Source organism: Canis lupus, chromosome 21 (genome assembly GCF_003254725.2).
Source record: "Canis lupus dingo isolate Sandy chromosome 21, ASM325472v2, whole genome shotgun sequence".
NCBI lineage: Eukaryota > Metazoa > Chordata > Mammalia > Carnivora > Canidae > Canis > Canis lupus.
Genome location: NC_064263.1, coordinates 39,838,053 through 39,852,945, shown reverse-complemented (window position 1 = coordinate 39,852,945; position 14,893 = coordinate 39,838,053). Strand labels below are relative to the sequence as shown.

At 38.6% G+C, this 14,893-nt stretch overlaps 1 protein-coding gene across 7 annotated transcripts in view; it reads left to right on the top strand.

Annotated features, from left to right (window-relative positions):
- Positions 1-14,893, top strand: part of SOX6 (SRY-box transcription factor 6) — a 665,863-nt gene that overhangs the window by 65,922 nt on the left and 585,048 nt on the right. For all 7 annotated transcript variants that reach the window (XM_049099117.1, XM_035703772.2, XM_035703769.2 and 4 more), the window contains one exon: positions 11,002-11,181. The gene's annotated coding sequence lies outside the window, so the exon portion shown is untranslated. The remainder of the gene's footprint in view (positions 1-11,001; positions 11,182-14,893) is intronic.

The window sequence follows — 14,893 nt, the reverse complement described above, 5'->3', positions numbered from 1 at the left end:
ATAGTTGTAGTATATCCATCTGTAATATATACAGCTACTAACAGAATGCATCTGATCTATTTTGAAGGAATGTCCATGCAGTGTTTTGAAAGCAAATTGCAAAGGGATGTAAAAAGCATTATCTCATGTTTCAAACAAATATCATAGAATATATGTGTATATATATTCAATATACATATGTATATATGTGTTTGAATAAATGTGAAGAAAGATATAAAAGATATATGGAAACTATTAACTTTGCTTATCTCAGGGAGGTGGTAATGGGAATTTTTGTTTTATTAACTTTTTCCTAATAATCTCAGTATTATTCCACTAGTTATAATGAATATCATAATGCTTTTTAAAAAATTAATTAATAAAATCAACTTGCAAAGGAAAATAATACAGGGATTAAATATGGTAAGCAAAATAAGTGATTTAGTTGTTAAAACAAAGAGGTGTGATTAAGCATAATAAGAATATTATATGAACAAAATAGTGACCGTATCTTCCCATTGTGACATTTTGTGAAAGTACAGATTAATTTTTTTGTAGAAATAGTATCCAGTTTGAATCTCTATAACTTTAGAGGGATATGGAAAACTCAGAGAAGAGAGCTGCAAATTAAAAAAAGAAAGCTGCAAGTATTATAAAAATTTTAATTATTAGACATAAAGAATGAGTCTAATAGTATACCTAAATAAGAATATGACATTTAGAATAAGGCTAATTGACTACCAACTGAATACTTATTGTAGGTTCATAATAGGAATGTTTTTGGCTTGCAGTGTCTTTTCTTTTCTTTTTTCTTTTGGCTTGCAGTGTCTTAAGCAATGAAAACATTTATTTCATCTGATAAGAAGTCTAGAGTTTGAAATTTTAGGGCTGTCAGAACAGTGTAGTGATGTCTTAGACTCTTTCTATACTTTTGCCCTACCACTCTCATTATTCATTGAACATTTACTCATTTTACAAATATTTATGGAGTACTTGCTATATGCCAAGAACAGTTCTAGTTATTTTTGAATTTTTCAATCATCTTTTCATCTTGATGTGTATTATCTCATGATTGTAAGACAGTTCTTGCCACTCTAGACATGATAGTCATATTAAGAAATAGAAAGCTGAGAGGTGCATTGACAAAAGATCTTTCCTTCAGGAATCTCTGTTCTTTTATCAAGGCAAGAGAACTTTCTCAGAAGCATCCAGAAAATCATATAAAATTAAAGAGATTGAAAGTAAAGAAAAAGTAAGCATTTTAGAAGTTCAGCATTCCAGAAAAGGAAAATAGGAAATGAAATAGGGTAGAAAAAGAAAAAATACAAGAAACTGTCCAGAAATGAAAGACATGAATTTAACTGAAAGAGGATCCAGGTGTCCAGGACAATGAATGAAAAAAGATCCACACCTAAGGCATTATTGTAAACTTTTAAAACAATAAGGATAGAGATTCCAAAAACTTCCAGAGAGACAAACAAATGGAGGAATGCTCATAACTTTTTGACAGAAAATGATTTCAACCTAGAATTCTATACCTAAATCAAACTATCAACTGAATGTCATGAGAGATAGATAACTTTTCAGATATATAACAATTGAAACTTACTTCATATATATTCTTTTTGTTAAGAAGTTACTAGAAAGTGTGCTCCAATAAAGTGAGGTGAGTAAACCAAGAAAAGGGAAGATGTGGGGCCAAACACAAGAAATCATAAAGGCAAATACCAGGATGACCATTGTGCAATGGCTTGGAGAGCAGTCAGTTTGAATTTGAGCTGAAAGGTGATTATTTGACAATTTGGAAAATAATACTGATGGGCAAAAACATGTGGAAAAAATGATGATGATAGGCCATGAAAAGTTAGATTATTATAAGTGAGTGTCTTTCAATAAATAAAAACAAAGAAGTTATAAAAGAAATGACATGTATTTATAGTATACTACTTGGCTCAGGCATGAAGAGAATTTACTTTGTGTGATAATGTAAGGATAATGTAATATTGGGAAGATGATAGAGATGATATACAAGCAACATTTACTTGCTAAAACAAGAAGACAGTAGATAATGACTAGTGAATGTAGAAGTAGTACTTAGGAAGTAGAAATGACTTAGGATATAGGATCATTAACAGATGTGTCAAAGGGCACTATAAACTTGGCAATCTGAAAAAAATTGCAGTTGAATGTAAAAATTATTTTAGAAGCTGATTTATTCAGTTGTGTGCTGGTTTCTTGCTTAGGGTAGTGTCTAAATACATATAGTCAATGAGTACAAAACTGTAATATTAAAACCATCTGGTACCCTACATCATCTTTGTGCAAATACTTTCTGGAAAACTGAGTTATTACTTCCACTACTTCTATGTTGTATTTGCCTTTTGTGACATTTGAATGACCATTGATTTCAGTGTATCTGATACATCTTTAAATGCATCTGTTGGAATGGCTTGTGATGATTGTGAACTACATGTTTATGGAAACCAGTTGCTGTATCTGGTGTATAGTGTATGGCTTTTCTTTTTTTTCTTTTTTTTAAAGATTTTATTTATTTATTTATTCATGAGAGACACAGAGAGAGAGAGAGGGGGGCAGAGACACAGGCAGAGGGAGAACCAGACTCCATGCAGGGAGCCCCACGAGGGACTCTATCCCCCAGGTCTCCAGGATCACGCCCTGGGCTGAAAGTGGCGCTAAACTGCTGAGCCACCCAGGCTGCCCGTGTATGGCTTTTCTTAATCTAGCACTCATGCCTTGCACATTTGGATGTACCTTGGATAAACTGTTCTTAGTTCTCTCATTTTAGGATTTTTAGTTTACTCAAGGATACCACAAAATAATTGTAAGTAGTACGTGAGCATTCCTTGTATAACTATAGAGCAGCAGAATATTAGCTGTTGTATTAATCACTTGGCGAAATACTAATTACAAACAGACCAAAACCAAGTTTGCTAATTGTAGAACACATCTTATTTAAGTTTCCAGGATGACATATTGTTCATAAAAAAATTTAGGTTGCAAGCTTTTTTTCAAATATAAGCACACAGAAAATGTAGAATGAGAAAGTTAACATTTTATACTATATTGTAAAGTATATTAAATTAGGAGTCTACTGGTGATTTTAACAGTCTTTTAACTAACATAATATCAAGACCAAAGTGTTGCTGGTCCAAGGTAGTTTCTTTGTTCCCTATGTTTAAATGTCATGCCACTAATATAATTGTAATGCTCATGTAAATAATTAGCTTACATTTAAAAACTTTTTTAATTGAATGAAGTCAAATACGTGAATGTATTTCATAACTTATTATAATCTAGGAGATAATTGAAATTTCACAGTAAAATATATTCAATTTCAATACTAGTATTCATATAAATAAATGCTTATGGGTTATTGAATATTTAATACAATTTTAAGGACAAGTAATTATCTTCTGTCATTTTCATATTAAACAAAATTTTAGTTAAAAAATGTAAGTGTTTTAATATATTCGGGAATTTTTCATAATTAGATATTTTTGCTCAGTTTGTGCCAATCCAAGTATTGTTATATATTGTATGAATGGCAGTATTGTACCTACCTCCTCTTTTTGTTTTAAAAATATCTTTTCCATTTTGACAGAAGTAAATTTGAAAATGTCAGGAGTAATTTAGTAAATAACCCATCTGAGCAATAGAAATACCCTATTTTTGTTATTTATTCTCTGCTGAATAAGAACAAGAAGCAACATGGACAATAACCAAAATTAGAATTGATCTATTATCTGTAGTAGAAACTGAAAACACTATTACTGTGATATAGGCAGGAGATAAATGCTTCATGAAGAAGATTCATTATTAAAATTTATTTTCAGAAAATAGAAATGTCCAAATACTTAAGAAATTAAACATTTTTAAGGTGCCTAGCATGATGCTTGGTTCAAGAAATAATACCAAAAACAACAGTCGTATTTTAAGGGTTTTTTTTTTTTGTGTGTGTGTGTAATATAGGTCCATGATTATGACAGACAACTTTTAAAATATTCATTTGACATTTTACAATGTAAAGCTAGATTGTTACTGCCTTGCAGGGTCACATGATTTTCAATTTTATCATTGTATTTTTTTCATGATGGTGGTATAGTAGTTAATTGGTTGGTCTTCAGTTGTGTAGACAGTGGACACCTGGCTTACTTGGACTAACACTTTTTTTTTTTTTTTTTTGGACTAACACTTTTATACCAATAAGTAAAACTTGGTAGGATAGATTATCTAATGCACAGATCTTACGCTGTAGTTATAGTGTTAAGAAGTCCTTGTTATTATGAATGTGCATTATGAGTATATTGTACACAGTCCTGGTATGCAAATGTGTAGCATTCAGAGAAGTGAAATAATTCTGTGTTATTATTATCTTTGTAAATTACATCTTAAGAGTTTTTGAGGACTTTATGATGGCAGTTTTCTATAGTCACAGTCATACAGTATGTGCAGCACAAAGTGTTTTCTTTCACTATTAACAATAACTGAGCCAATGAAAATGCTTTTTAAATATACACTCGGCGAGCAGTTATCTGGCTCTTCCTTCTTACTATCCACAAACCATCTTTTATCGTCTTTTAAGGCAGCATATGAAACAGCTTTGTAAACATCTGTTTTTCATTGTTAATTGTCAGGAAAACTGGGGATTTAAATGCTTCTTTGGAATCCTCTTAATCCTATCAAGAAGAATAAGTTATGTATGTTTATCTTTTCTTCTTTAGATTGTTTCTTTACCATTAAAAAAATACACACATAATGTCTTTATTTTTCTAAAAATTACTGTCAGTATTATAATATTTTTATAGATATTTTGAGGATATTGCTTTGTAGTAATTAATTGGAATTATTAACAACATAGGCTACATTGTATCTAAAAAGATGTATGATAAATATGGGCTTAAATATAATTTGCCTTTTCAAATCATTTTCAGAGTTTTCTTGGGCATAGTCCATTTCAAAATGTGGAATGAGAGAAAATATAAGGAAAAGGTATTTGTCAACCAAAGAACAGATTAATTAAGAGCTCCAAATCATTTGCCATATTTATTCTTTAGGAAATATATGCTTTCTTTTCATAAGCTTTTTATGTTCCAATAATTGAACCATTAATGTCAATGGAATCTTTTTGGCAGTGACATACTAAGAGGGCTTTTGCAATAATACATGTGTCTTCCTTCTAAGTGAAAAGGATCTGTTGCAATAATTACTTAAAAAATATTAAAATTCTGCACCAGTTTTTTGAATTTATAATGTAAAAGCAAATGCACCTATCTCTAGAGAACAGAGAGAGCATCCATAATTTAATAATTAAGTAATATGTAATAACCAATAATTTTTGTTACCTAAAAATAAACTTAAAAGTAACAAAAGTATAAAATACTAAGAGAAGTAGTTGATTGTTAATGAAAACTTTTTTTCAGAATGTGTTTATTTTAAAACATTTTATGACCTTTATTAAATTGCTACCTTTTCATGCAATTAGAATGCGTTGTGCATTTTTCTTTTTAAAAAGGCTTGTACTTTATTAGTTTCTAAACTGGTATAAATTAGAAACTCACTATTCACTATTTATATCGCTTTTTCAGTCTTTGCTTTTCAAACTTGTATTGAAGTGATGTAGAACTAGGCCTTATCACTGCATATAAAATTAATTGAAATGACATATTGTTGCAGTTTCTATGGCAACCATATCATGATGCTGATGCTCTTAAAAATTTATAAACTATAATCTGAAATATGCTAATTCTAGTGAACATAGTTAACACTTATTTGCTTAATATTCAGTTTAGTACTAAACTTCATCAACTTGGAAAGTAGGTTGATAACATATTGTATATGATTAAAAGGGGTTTTGGTATTGAGCTCTTGAGTTTAAATATTTTCTCCAGAAACCTACTATTCTAGAACTTTAAGTGTGAATAAGTGAAGCTTTTCATTTCTTATTGTCTTAAACAGACATGAATTAGCATGAGGATGATCGTTGTTGCAGATTCTCTATATTGCTGTCTTCTCCCCCTATTAAAAAGATAAAATATTCAAACCTAATGCAAAACATCCTGATGAAAACTTAAAAATTCAATGAAATCCAATGAGTTATTTAAATAATTGCAAACATTTAGACACTGTGAACACTGATTTATATTTTAGCTTTCATTTGTTTGACTTTAGGTAGATAATATCTTTATCTTATATGTATGATTGTGATACATATTAGAGACATCAAACCAGAAAGTTACAGAGTAATTTTGCACAGCACTTATATTAAAGACTGATTTGAAGGTATGGTTTGAAGTTTCCCTTAGAACAGGTTTGAAAGTAAAATACATAAAATATGTTATTTGGAATTGGATAGTGACTATAGATTGTTTTCAAATAAAGCTTTTTTTTAGATACACACTTTGGTAAGTCAGAAGAACTTTTAGAAATGTCTGTGGTTGGTTAGTAAAAATATCTGAAGTAATTTAAACAGTATATGTCAAGTAAAATTAATTAATATCATATGTAATTATCAAATATACTTCTACAACAGAATACTTCTGCTGGCATATTTGGTAAAAATAATTTTCAGTATATTAAGTAAATTTCAGCATTGTGCAAATTTAATTAATATTTATTAAATCATAAAAGTGCAAAAGATCCTTAAGTAACACACTTTTAATTATTTGCTTTGCACATATATTGCAGTCAATAAATATTTAAATGTGAATAAAAATGTGGAAAACAAGCAAAAGTCTTCAACATAATTGTGATATTTAAAAACACACACAAAAGAAATCCTCTATTTAGAAAATTTGAAAGTAGCAATCTGGGATTTGGAGGAAAGATTTTTAAGTAACAAATAATACAATTAGAGAATTTAGTTAAATTGAGTTTTTTAAAAAACAATGCTAACACAATAATACAGAAAGCCTACAATTGCTGAGGTAAATTATCAAATCTTTAAAGACTAGTAATATTAGCAAATTATTGTTTTATTGTTTGATATTTATCTGTGAGCAGTCTTACACCATTATTTTGTGTCCCTTGCTTGTCTTTTATTAGACACTGGAATGGAACTGTAGGATTTATCAAATGTTTCTAGTGTGGTTAAGGTGTACACTGAATGAAGTGATAGTCATCTTAGAGGTTGTAAACCTGAGATTTGGGAAGAGGTAAGTGTTAGGAAGGGAGGCACATATGAAGGAATGCACGTGCTTTACCAATAGTACTTAATGATGGAAAGGTTACATGATATCCCAGAAGAATGCTATTTGGACAAGTACTTTGAATTTTAGTGAATGAATGTTATTTCTGTGGTTGAATTATCCTATCAGTCTTTATCATATTTTTGCTTTCTGTGGTTTTTGTGATATTCATGCTTACGTATGTAATTATTTAGATTACTTTTAGAAAAATAATTCTATGTTTCATTGTAAGACAAACATTTGGATAGAAATTTCACTTTTCATCTGGATCTTTTAGTGGCAGTTTTGGCAGCCCTACGCTATAAAACAATCAGTACTTTAATAAATAATTTTCTTTCACATAGCATTTTAAAAACATTAGGTCTGGCATTTAAAAGTATTAGGTCTGATATGTATTTTTGAGGGGGCATTGGTAGAGGTTTATATTTTCTGGTTTCTACCACATTCCTTCTAATGGTGGTTTTATTTCAATATATTTTTGCCATTGATATTCTACTTATAGTACAGTGAGGCGTATATGCCAAATAGTGACAAGTTCTTCCATGTTGTTAGAATTTTGATTTAAAGATCATGGAATTGGTGCCTGACTGCCCATGTGCCTTGTGTTGCAGTTTTATAGTCACTGGTCTTTGGTTTTTCTTTAAATGAGATTTCTACCCAGGCTTAGTTTCTGGCAGTTACATTAGACTTCCTGTGTATATCCCTTTCACTTAAAAGAAGATGAACTGCCAGGATTATGTATGGTGAAACCAAGGCCCCTCTAAGATAAGGCTCTGGGGGCACTGTACAAGTCTAATGTTCTTCCATGAGGCTGGCCCACCCCAATGTGACTAAGAAATGAGATAATTTGAGGGCTATTACATATTTAAGGTTTTCATAGTGGATTAGAATAGTATTACTTAGCACAGGTGTTTCTATAATTGGGATTCCCTGGGAAAATTCAGTACTGTATTCAAACACTTAGCTTTCTACATGAGTGGAGGAAGATCTAATGTTAATTTGCTAGGCTGTGGAGAAACCAGGGAATGGGGGTCTGGCTTGGGGGCCTGTTGCCTCTCTCTTTGAAAACATATTTCTTGTCCATTATTAGCACTGGGTTGCTGTGGTTCTCTTTTTAAAATTTAATATATTTCATTAATTATTATTATTACAATGCTGACCAAAATAGTGAAGGCCCCTGTTAGTGCCCATAAGGGGTGATTTATGGCCTCCTTTAACACAAGATAGCTCCTGAGTGTCCTTTTTCTTGAGATAAGTAAAATTATTCTTCCTCTCCTTTGATAAAGCATTGCATTTAAAGAATGTCTATGTACTCAAGTGGTAGGGAAGACCGAGGCACCCTGGCTGCACATTTCACTGAGGAGGATGGACTTAGAGTAGCTTTGCAGAGGTCCCCAAGTCTTGAAGGCAGCGTCCAGGCATAACAAAGAACAACCACAGTTATTTCAGGAGTAGGTAGGAGATTCCTAAGTCTGGTGTCCTTATAATGCAAGGTGTGAGTACAGGAAGACAATGTGTGTAAAGGGTTTCAGTAAGATAGGGGTGGGAAAGTCGAAAATTGCTGAAATAAGTATTATTTTTTACCGAATCCATTGTTAGACAATCAGAAAGACTGATTTTCTGAGAAATGGGCGACTATGGAGCTAAGCGTTCAGCTCTCGCAGCAGGCGACTGGGCTGCCTGAGCGTCCTTCTCGGGCTGGTGCAGTTCTCGTCCGGGAGCCCGCCGCTAGTGACCTTGGGTCTATCTGGCAGCTCCCGGAGTCCCTTTGTCTTCTGCCCCAGGGCACAGAGCGAGCGGGAGTGGCGCCCCAGGGAGTGCGGAGTCCAAGTTGAGCCGAGGTCACTTAAAAGAGAGAGCTGGGTCCTCGGCCAGGACTGGAACGGATGCTTCACCCCTCCGAAACTGCCTGCACCCCTCGCCACTGGCCTGGCAGTTAGTGCTTGAAGTTTCGGGGCAGCAGCGCCGGCCTTGGAGCTGCAGGGTCCTTGGCCCGGAGCTTTGTACTTTGCAGGGAGAGTGCGCCATCCTGGGCTCTGGGCTATTGGTTTTAGCTAGCGTGCAGTCTCAGCCCTCTTGTCAGCCCAGGTATCTGAGAGCAAGCAGGACTCGCTTTGCTCAGGGGGTCTGCTTGTGGGCCCTCCTTCGCTTCCCTTTCTAGCGGTCCCGGCTGTCACGCCGGCGGCAGGGCCAGTGTCCGCGGGGTTGGTCTCCGCCAGCCGAGAGCCGGGCGCAGTCTTCCGCTCGACCTGAAGGTGGCGACTTAGGCACACAAACAGAGCTCGGCCAGCCGGAGAGGTTGGCACCCTCGCGGTTCATCCACGTAGCATCCCAGTTTTCCCGCTGCTCTCCAGCGGGCTGAATTGACGGTGAAAGGGACTTGAGTTTAGACGAGGAGTTCGGCCCGATTGTCAGAACGTGTGTGTATCTCTCTGTGCGTCGGTGTGTGCGCGTCCGGGCGCGCAGAGGCGGCGGGAGCTGGTGACCTGATAGAAACCCTGGGCGGCCCGGTTAGGGACGCCGCGAGTCTCCCCGGCGGCACCTGGGCGGGCGGGGGCGGGGGCCGGGGCCGGGGCTGCGGGAGTGCCCTGCAGCCCGAGAAGCCGCGGTCCGTGAGCAACCCGCCGAGGGACCGCGGGTTTGGTCGCTGCAGCCAACGGTAGAAGATTTGCTAATTTCGTCTCAGTGACACCCAGAATCTATGAGTAGAGAGATCTGGAAAATAAAGCCCTTCGTCGTGCTGTGCCCTTCTCCGGGGTGCACGCCCGCTGACCCGAGTGGGAGGGGTCCTTGGGGGTGGGGAAGAGAGGCACAGACATTGAAAGAATAAACGTGCGATAGTCACACAGTCTTACCTCCGGGACGAAAGGACACGGTTCCTAGAACTGAGATATCCATAGCCAGTCTGCATCCCAGCTGTTTCTCTCCCGTAGCCTCTTTCCTGCCTAACACAGCCTTCTGACTAACTTGGACAAGGCTTAGCTGGCCCCCTCCTTTTTCCCTCTCTCTCTCTCTCTCTCTTTTTTTTCCTTTCCAGACATTCCCTAAACTCAACCCAGGGCAAATCCAGAAGTCGGTACAGTACAGAGCTTCCATTCAATCGTGGGGGGGGAAAATCCCGTTTACAGTTTCTCCCAGGCAGATGGAAGAAGTAGATGGTTACGGGACTTTGGAGGGGTGCATGGGGCTGGCATGGGGTGTTGGTGGCAGGGAAGCGCGATTTCTCTTAGGTCTTGGTGCTGCAGGTAAGGTTCCCAGATTCCAGCTGCCCTCGTGCTGAGCTGCGGTGGTGGGTGAGAGTGGAGGGCGATCCTCGTCTGATTAGTGGGGAGCGGAGGAGGGTGGAGTGTATGTGTGGGAGGGAGGAGGAATGGACCCTGGACAGGCTCCACGGACACATTGTCTTGGTTTGTGTCTGTGCCTGGTCTATGCTGCTGCCTCTGGAGCCTTTTGAGTAGGGTAGTATGCCCTAGGCTTTTTCTCCCTCCCCCACCCCTCCTTTTAAAATGTGTTTAAAAAGAAGTGAATATCCTTCTCAAATGAGTTAAAAATCTTTCTTTGACTTTCCATTTGAGATGTCAAAAAGATTAAATAAATGAAACTTTATTTGACCGGGGAGTTTACCCAGAGACTCAACGACATCTCGGGTCTTTGGCCTTATTCTAATTCCATGGTGGTAATTACCCTTCGTTTCTTTAAGTGCAATAGATTTATTGCCTTAGAGACTATGCACAGTTTGATTGAATTATTCATTTTTTTTTCTTTGGTGTAGACTGCATCTGGGGACTCTGATGTGACGTGTAGATTTTTTTTTCAGGAACAAAGGGAATGTGGAAATGAAAGAGAGAGGGAGAGAGAGGCTGGCAGATGTAATGAGACGCGGTGAAGGTGTACGCAGACTGGCACTCCCACTCCTCCCTTCTGCTCTCACTGCAGCCCTGGGTAACTCGCAGGCTAACACAAACAGCTTTTCTCCCGCAGCCTGCCCTCTGTCACTGTAAGTACATCAGCCTTCTCTTATCAGCATGCAGATTCCAGCCACGCACTCCCCTCGCTCGGCTTTGCACCTTAGACAGCAGAAGCACATTTAAAAATTAACTTTCCTAAGCCAGGAAAGACATGTCTGTAAAACTTATTTTTGATTTATCTTTATTTTTCTTTGAAAAAAAGTTCATGCATTTTTACCACTTTTCCCCACCTCCTTTGTGGCGGTGCTGCTGCTACTGTCGCCACCGCTGTGGTCTTCCCAACAGGATGATGCGCAGATTCAAATGAAATTTAACGTTATTGTCTAGCCACTTAAAGTCCAGGGACAATGCCTTGTCCTTTTGCAAAATGACGTCTTAAAGAACACAGAGCATTATTCACAGTTTGTTTTTTGCTTTTGTTGTTGAAACACGAGTTCCGACCTCTTTGAGGTAGAGTCCCAAGGGCACTGTTATTTGGGAATTTGGGTTATTTGGTTACACCAAACTTAAATGAAGTGCAGTGGGCTACTGAAGTGCTGTTATGTTTGTTATCCCTGTTTAAGGAAACCAATTGCTAAAACTTTTCTCCGTGCTGTAATTAAAGTTTTCAACTTCTTCCTTTTTGGCTCTTTATACTCTTTCACTTATTCTTCGTTTCAGTAAAGTTCTCATTCCCCGTGTTTTGGAAGTAAAGACATTTATATTGGTCCTATTTATACGTAGCTCTAAAGCCCTTCCTGAAATAAGTTAGCGACCTTAAGATGTAGATCTGAATTGTTCACCCGCTGGTTGTAAGGAGACTTTCACAGCGAGAATTTGAGGTTTTAACAGTCGTTATGATTTTTGCGTGGGTGCTTTAAATATTAAATTCTTTAGCAGAATTCATTGCGTTGCCCTTCCCAAGTTCAGGCGGACCTTTCTCCAGGAACTGCGCGCGCCTTTCCTTTGCGGGTTCGCGCCTCTTCTCTGGAGGTGCGAGGCCAAACTTAGCAAAGCCGAGTTGCCTTTGCTGGTTGCTGTGCACAGGGACACCGCGACTGCACCGAGGCAGCTGTAGCTGCGGCAGGTAAGTTAGCCCCCCACGCGTTCGCCCCTCCTTCCCTCCTAGTTCCCCTAGCTCTGCGCCCAGGGTTCTCGAGCTCCGCGCGGTACTCCGACCCCCAGGGCAAGTGAGCTCCAGTGCGCCTGGATCTGGCGATAAGGTGCTTGGGTGTCCTACGCTGCCTGTGGAACTTCTCCGAGCCCGCAGGCCAGTGCGGACCAGGTGGGGAGCCCGGCACTTCAACTCGCTGGAGCGCTCTCCGCTTCGCCCCCCTGCGTTGTACAGTCGAGCCCGAGGCTGGAAAGGAAACCTTTAGGGCGCACCCCCCGCCCCCAGGGCCACGTGTCACCCCATGCACAGCCTGAAGTGCAGCGCCGAGACCCCAAACTTTAGTTTTTTAACTTTAGGGATCAATGTTGTGACCAGCCTTGGGGTTCCGCATTATCAATCTACTTTGGGATCAGTTTATTAGATAAAATCTAAAGAGTTCCTGCCGCTTCTAACCGGAAGGTCCACCGGCAGCCCAGTATTGGGGCCTTGGACTCCAGAGATCTTGATAATGTCGCCTTTCCCCCCTTTTTGCCTCCCGCCAGCGGCCTGCATCTAGTTGGCGGGGTCAGTCTTACCCCCCAGATCCCCAAATGCTGTGTGATTTAAAGAGATGGATGCGCTGGTGCTTGAAAAGCCAGACTTGTCGCAGCAACTCCGAGGAACCCAGTCGCATCCCAGCATTTCCGTCCAGGATGTTTCACCTCCCTCGGTGTAGCTCTTCCATGAGAAGTCAGGCTTTGGGATGGAAACTACCCCCTCATCTCTCTGCCCCAACTCCGCAGCCACTTAGGTCATTCGAATTTGACCTCATCAGGCTTTGGAGAGATTTTTTTTTTTTTTTTTTGCCCCACGGGTTGAGTTCCAGGGCAGGTGGCTGGAGAGTGTGAGACTCTGGAACCCGGCGCTGGGCCTGGCTTCTCTCATTTACAAAGCCAAAACCTAGAACAAACCCCAGAAAAGATTTGGCCCATGTCTACCTAGAAATGCTGGTCTGGGTTTGTCCCTTGGGCCTTGGAGGTCAAGGGGCATGCCTGGTAGTTCTGGGAATGCTGGGGTGGGAGGAACTGGCTGCAAGGTGCCAGGCTTTCTCTTTAATGGCCTCTAGGCTCTGGCTTCTTGGGGGGGGCGGTCATTTTAGTCCTGAAAGTCACTGTGGGCTATGGGGACACAATATTTCTTCTTGGGGACTAGCTGTCTTCTCAGCCCATAGTTATCAAGTCATTTTAAACTTAAAGTCCTTAAACTTCCAATCCTTAAATATCTTATTTCCTATTGGGGTAGAAGCATCTGGCTATTCCTTCTGCCCCACTAATCCGAGATGCTCACTCTCACCCTTGTTTCTTTATCCTCTCTTGTCTGGAGTTCATATGAAACCAAACATAAAAATCTACTTTAAGAAGCCAACATATGACTGACATCTCAGCTTGCTCCATCTTCTGTGCTTGCTGACTCCATTTTTTTTCTAAGTTAATGTAACAAAGGTGAGGCTTTCTACCTTTTATCACTTTTATCAATTAATCTGTGGGCAGGCAGTCTTGTTCAAAATCTTGGCAACCTTAGACTGCTGTGAATTTTCTGACTTTCTTAGTCATGATTCCTGTCCATATCTTCTTTCACAAAGTCCTTGTTTATAAAGTGTCCCAAAGTAGCCATCTCGGATCAGTTTCTACTTAGTAAGGATTTTTCCTCCACAAATCTCTGCAGTAGTTACATAGGTATGTCAGAAACTCTCTTCCAGCTTTTAATTTTGATGTAATTTTGACTCTCCACTGACCTTAGAGTTTCTGGAATCTAGTCTATCTTTTTGGGCCTGGGTTAAGGCAGGCCAACCTGACTTGGTGCACACCGCCTCGAGTTAGCTCTGTGTCTGCTGCTGTCAGTGCTGGTTTTTTCATCTATTTCTTTTACTCTGCATCTCTACTACCTGACACCAAGATTATCCCCTCCCTACTCGGTCCCTCAGCTTGCGTGCACTAAGACAAAGTTCCAGGTCTCTGCTCCTTTAGACCATTCTGTTCCCTTGCAAATCTTTTATCTACCCTACACATGCATCAAAGAGAATCTTTAATTTATGTGGGTTTTTGGGGGTGCCTTTTATTAATATAATTTCCTACACCTGACATGCATTTTTACATACTGTTCAGGGTGACAGAAGCTCATTCCTTCTTCTAAAACTTCCAAGCTACCCCTCTTGGAAATTGTACCTCCAAATCCTTTCCTCTACAAAGTTGAGGTAATAACACATAGATCACCCACCCAATTCCATGTAACACAAACTTATCCATATAAAAAATGTGGAATTATCTTATCTATTGCTGTAAAGGTATTTTTTTCTTCGGTAGTTTGGACATGTCTTGTTATTTCTAATTATTTTAACTCATAAACTCCATAATCACATGGTCTGCAGAACATTGCCATCTACATATATTAAGGATCTCCTATGTCAATTGCTTTTTCTTTTCTTTCAACTCCTCCTCCTCCTTTGAAAATAAATTTCTCTTCCTCCATTTACTGAGATCCTACTAACTGGTGTGTTTTCATGATTTCTGGTTCCAGCATCTCTTTTAAAAACTCTCTTTTGACCAGTTCCTTTTTCATTTTCTTTCATCCTTCTTATTATTCATCCTGATATTCACCCATCGTTCCCT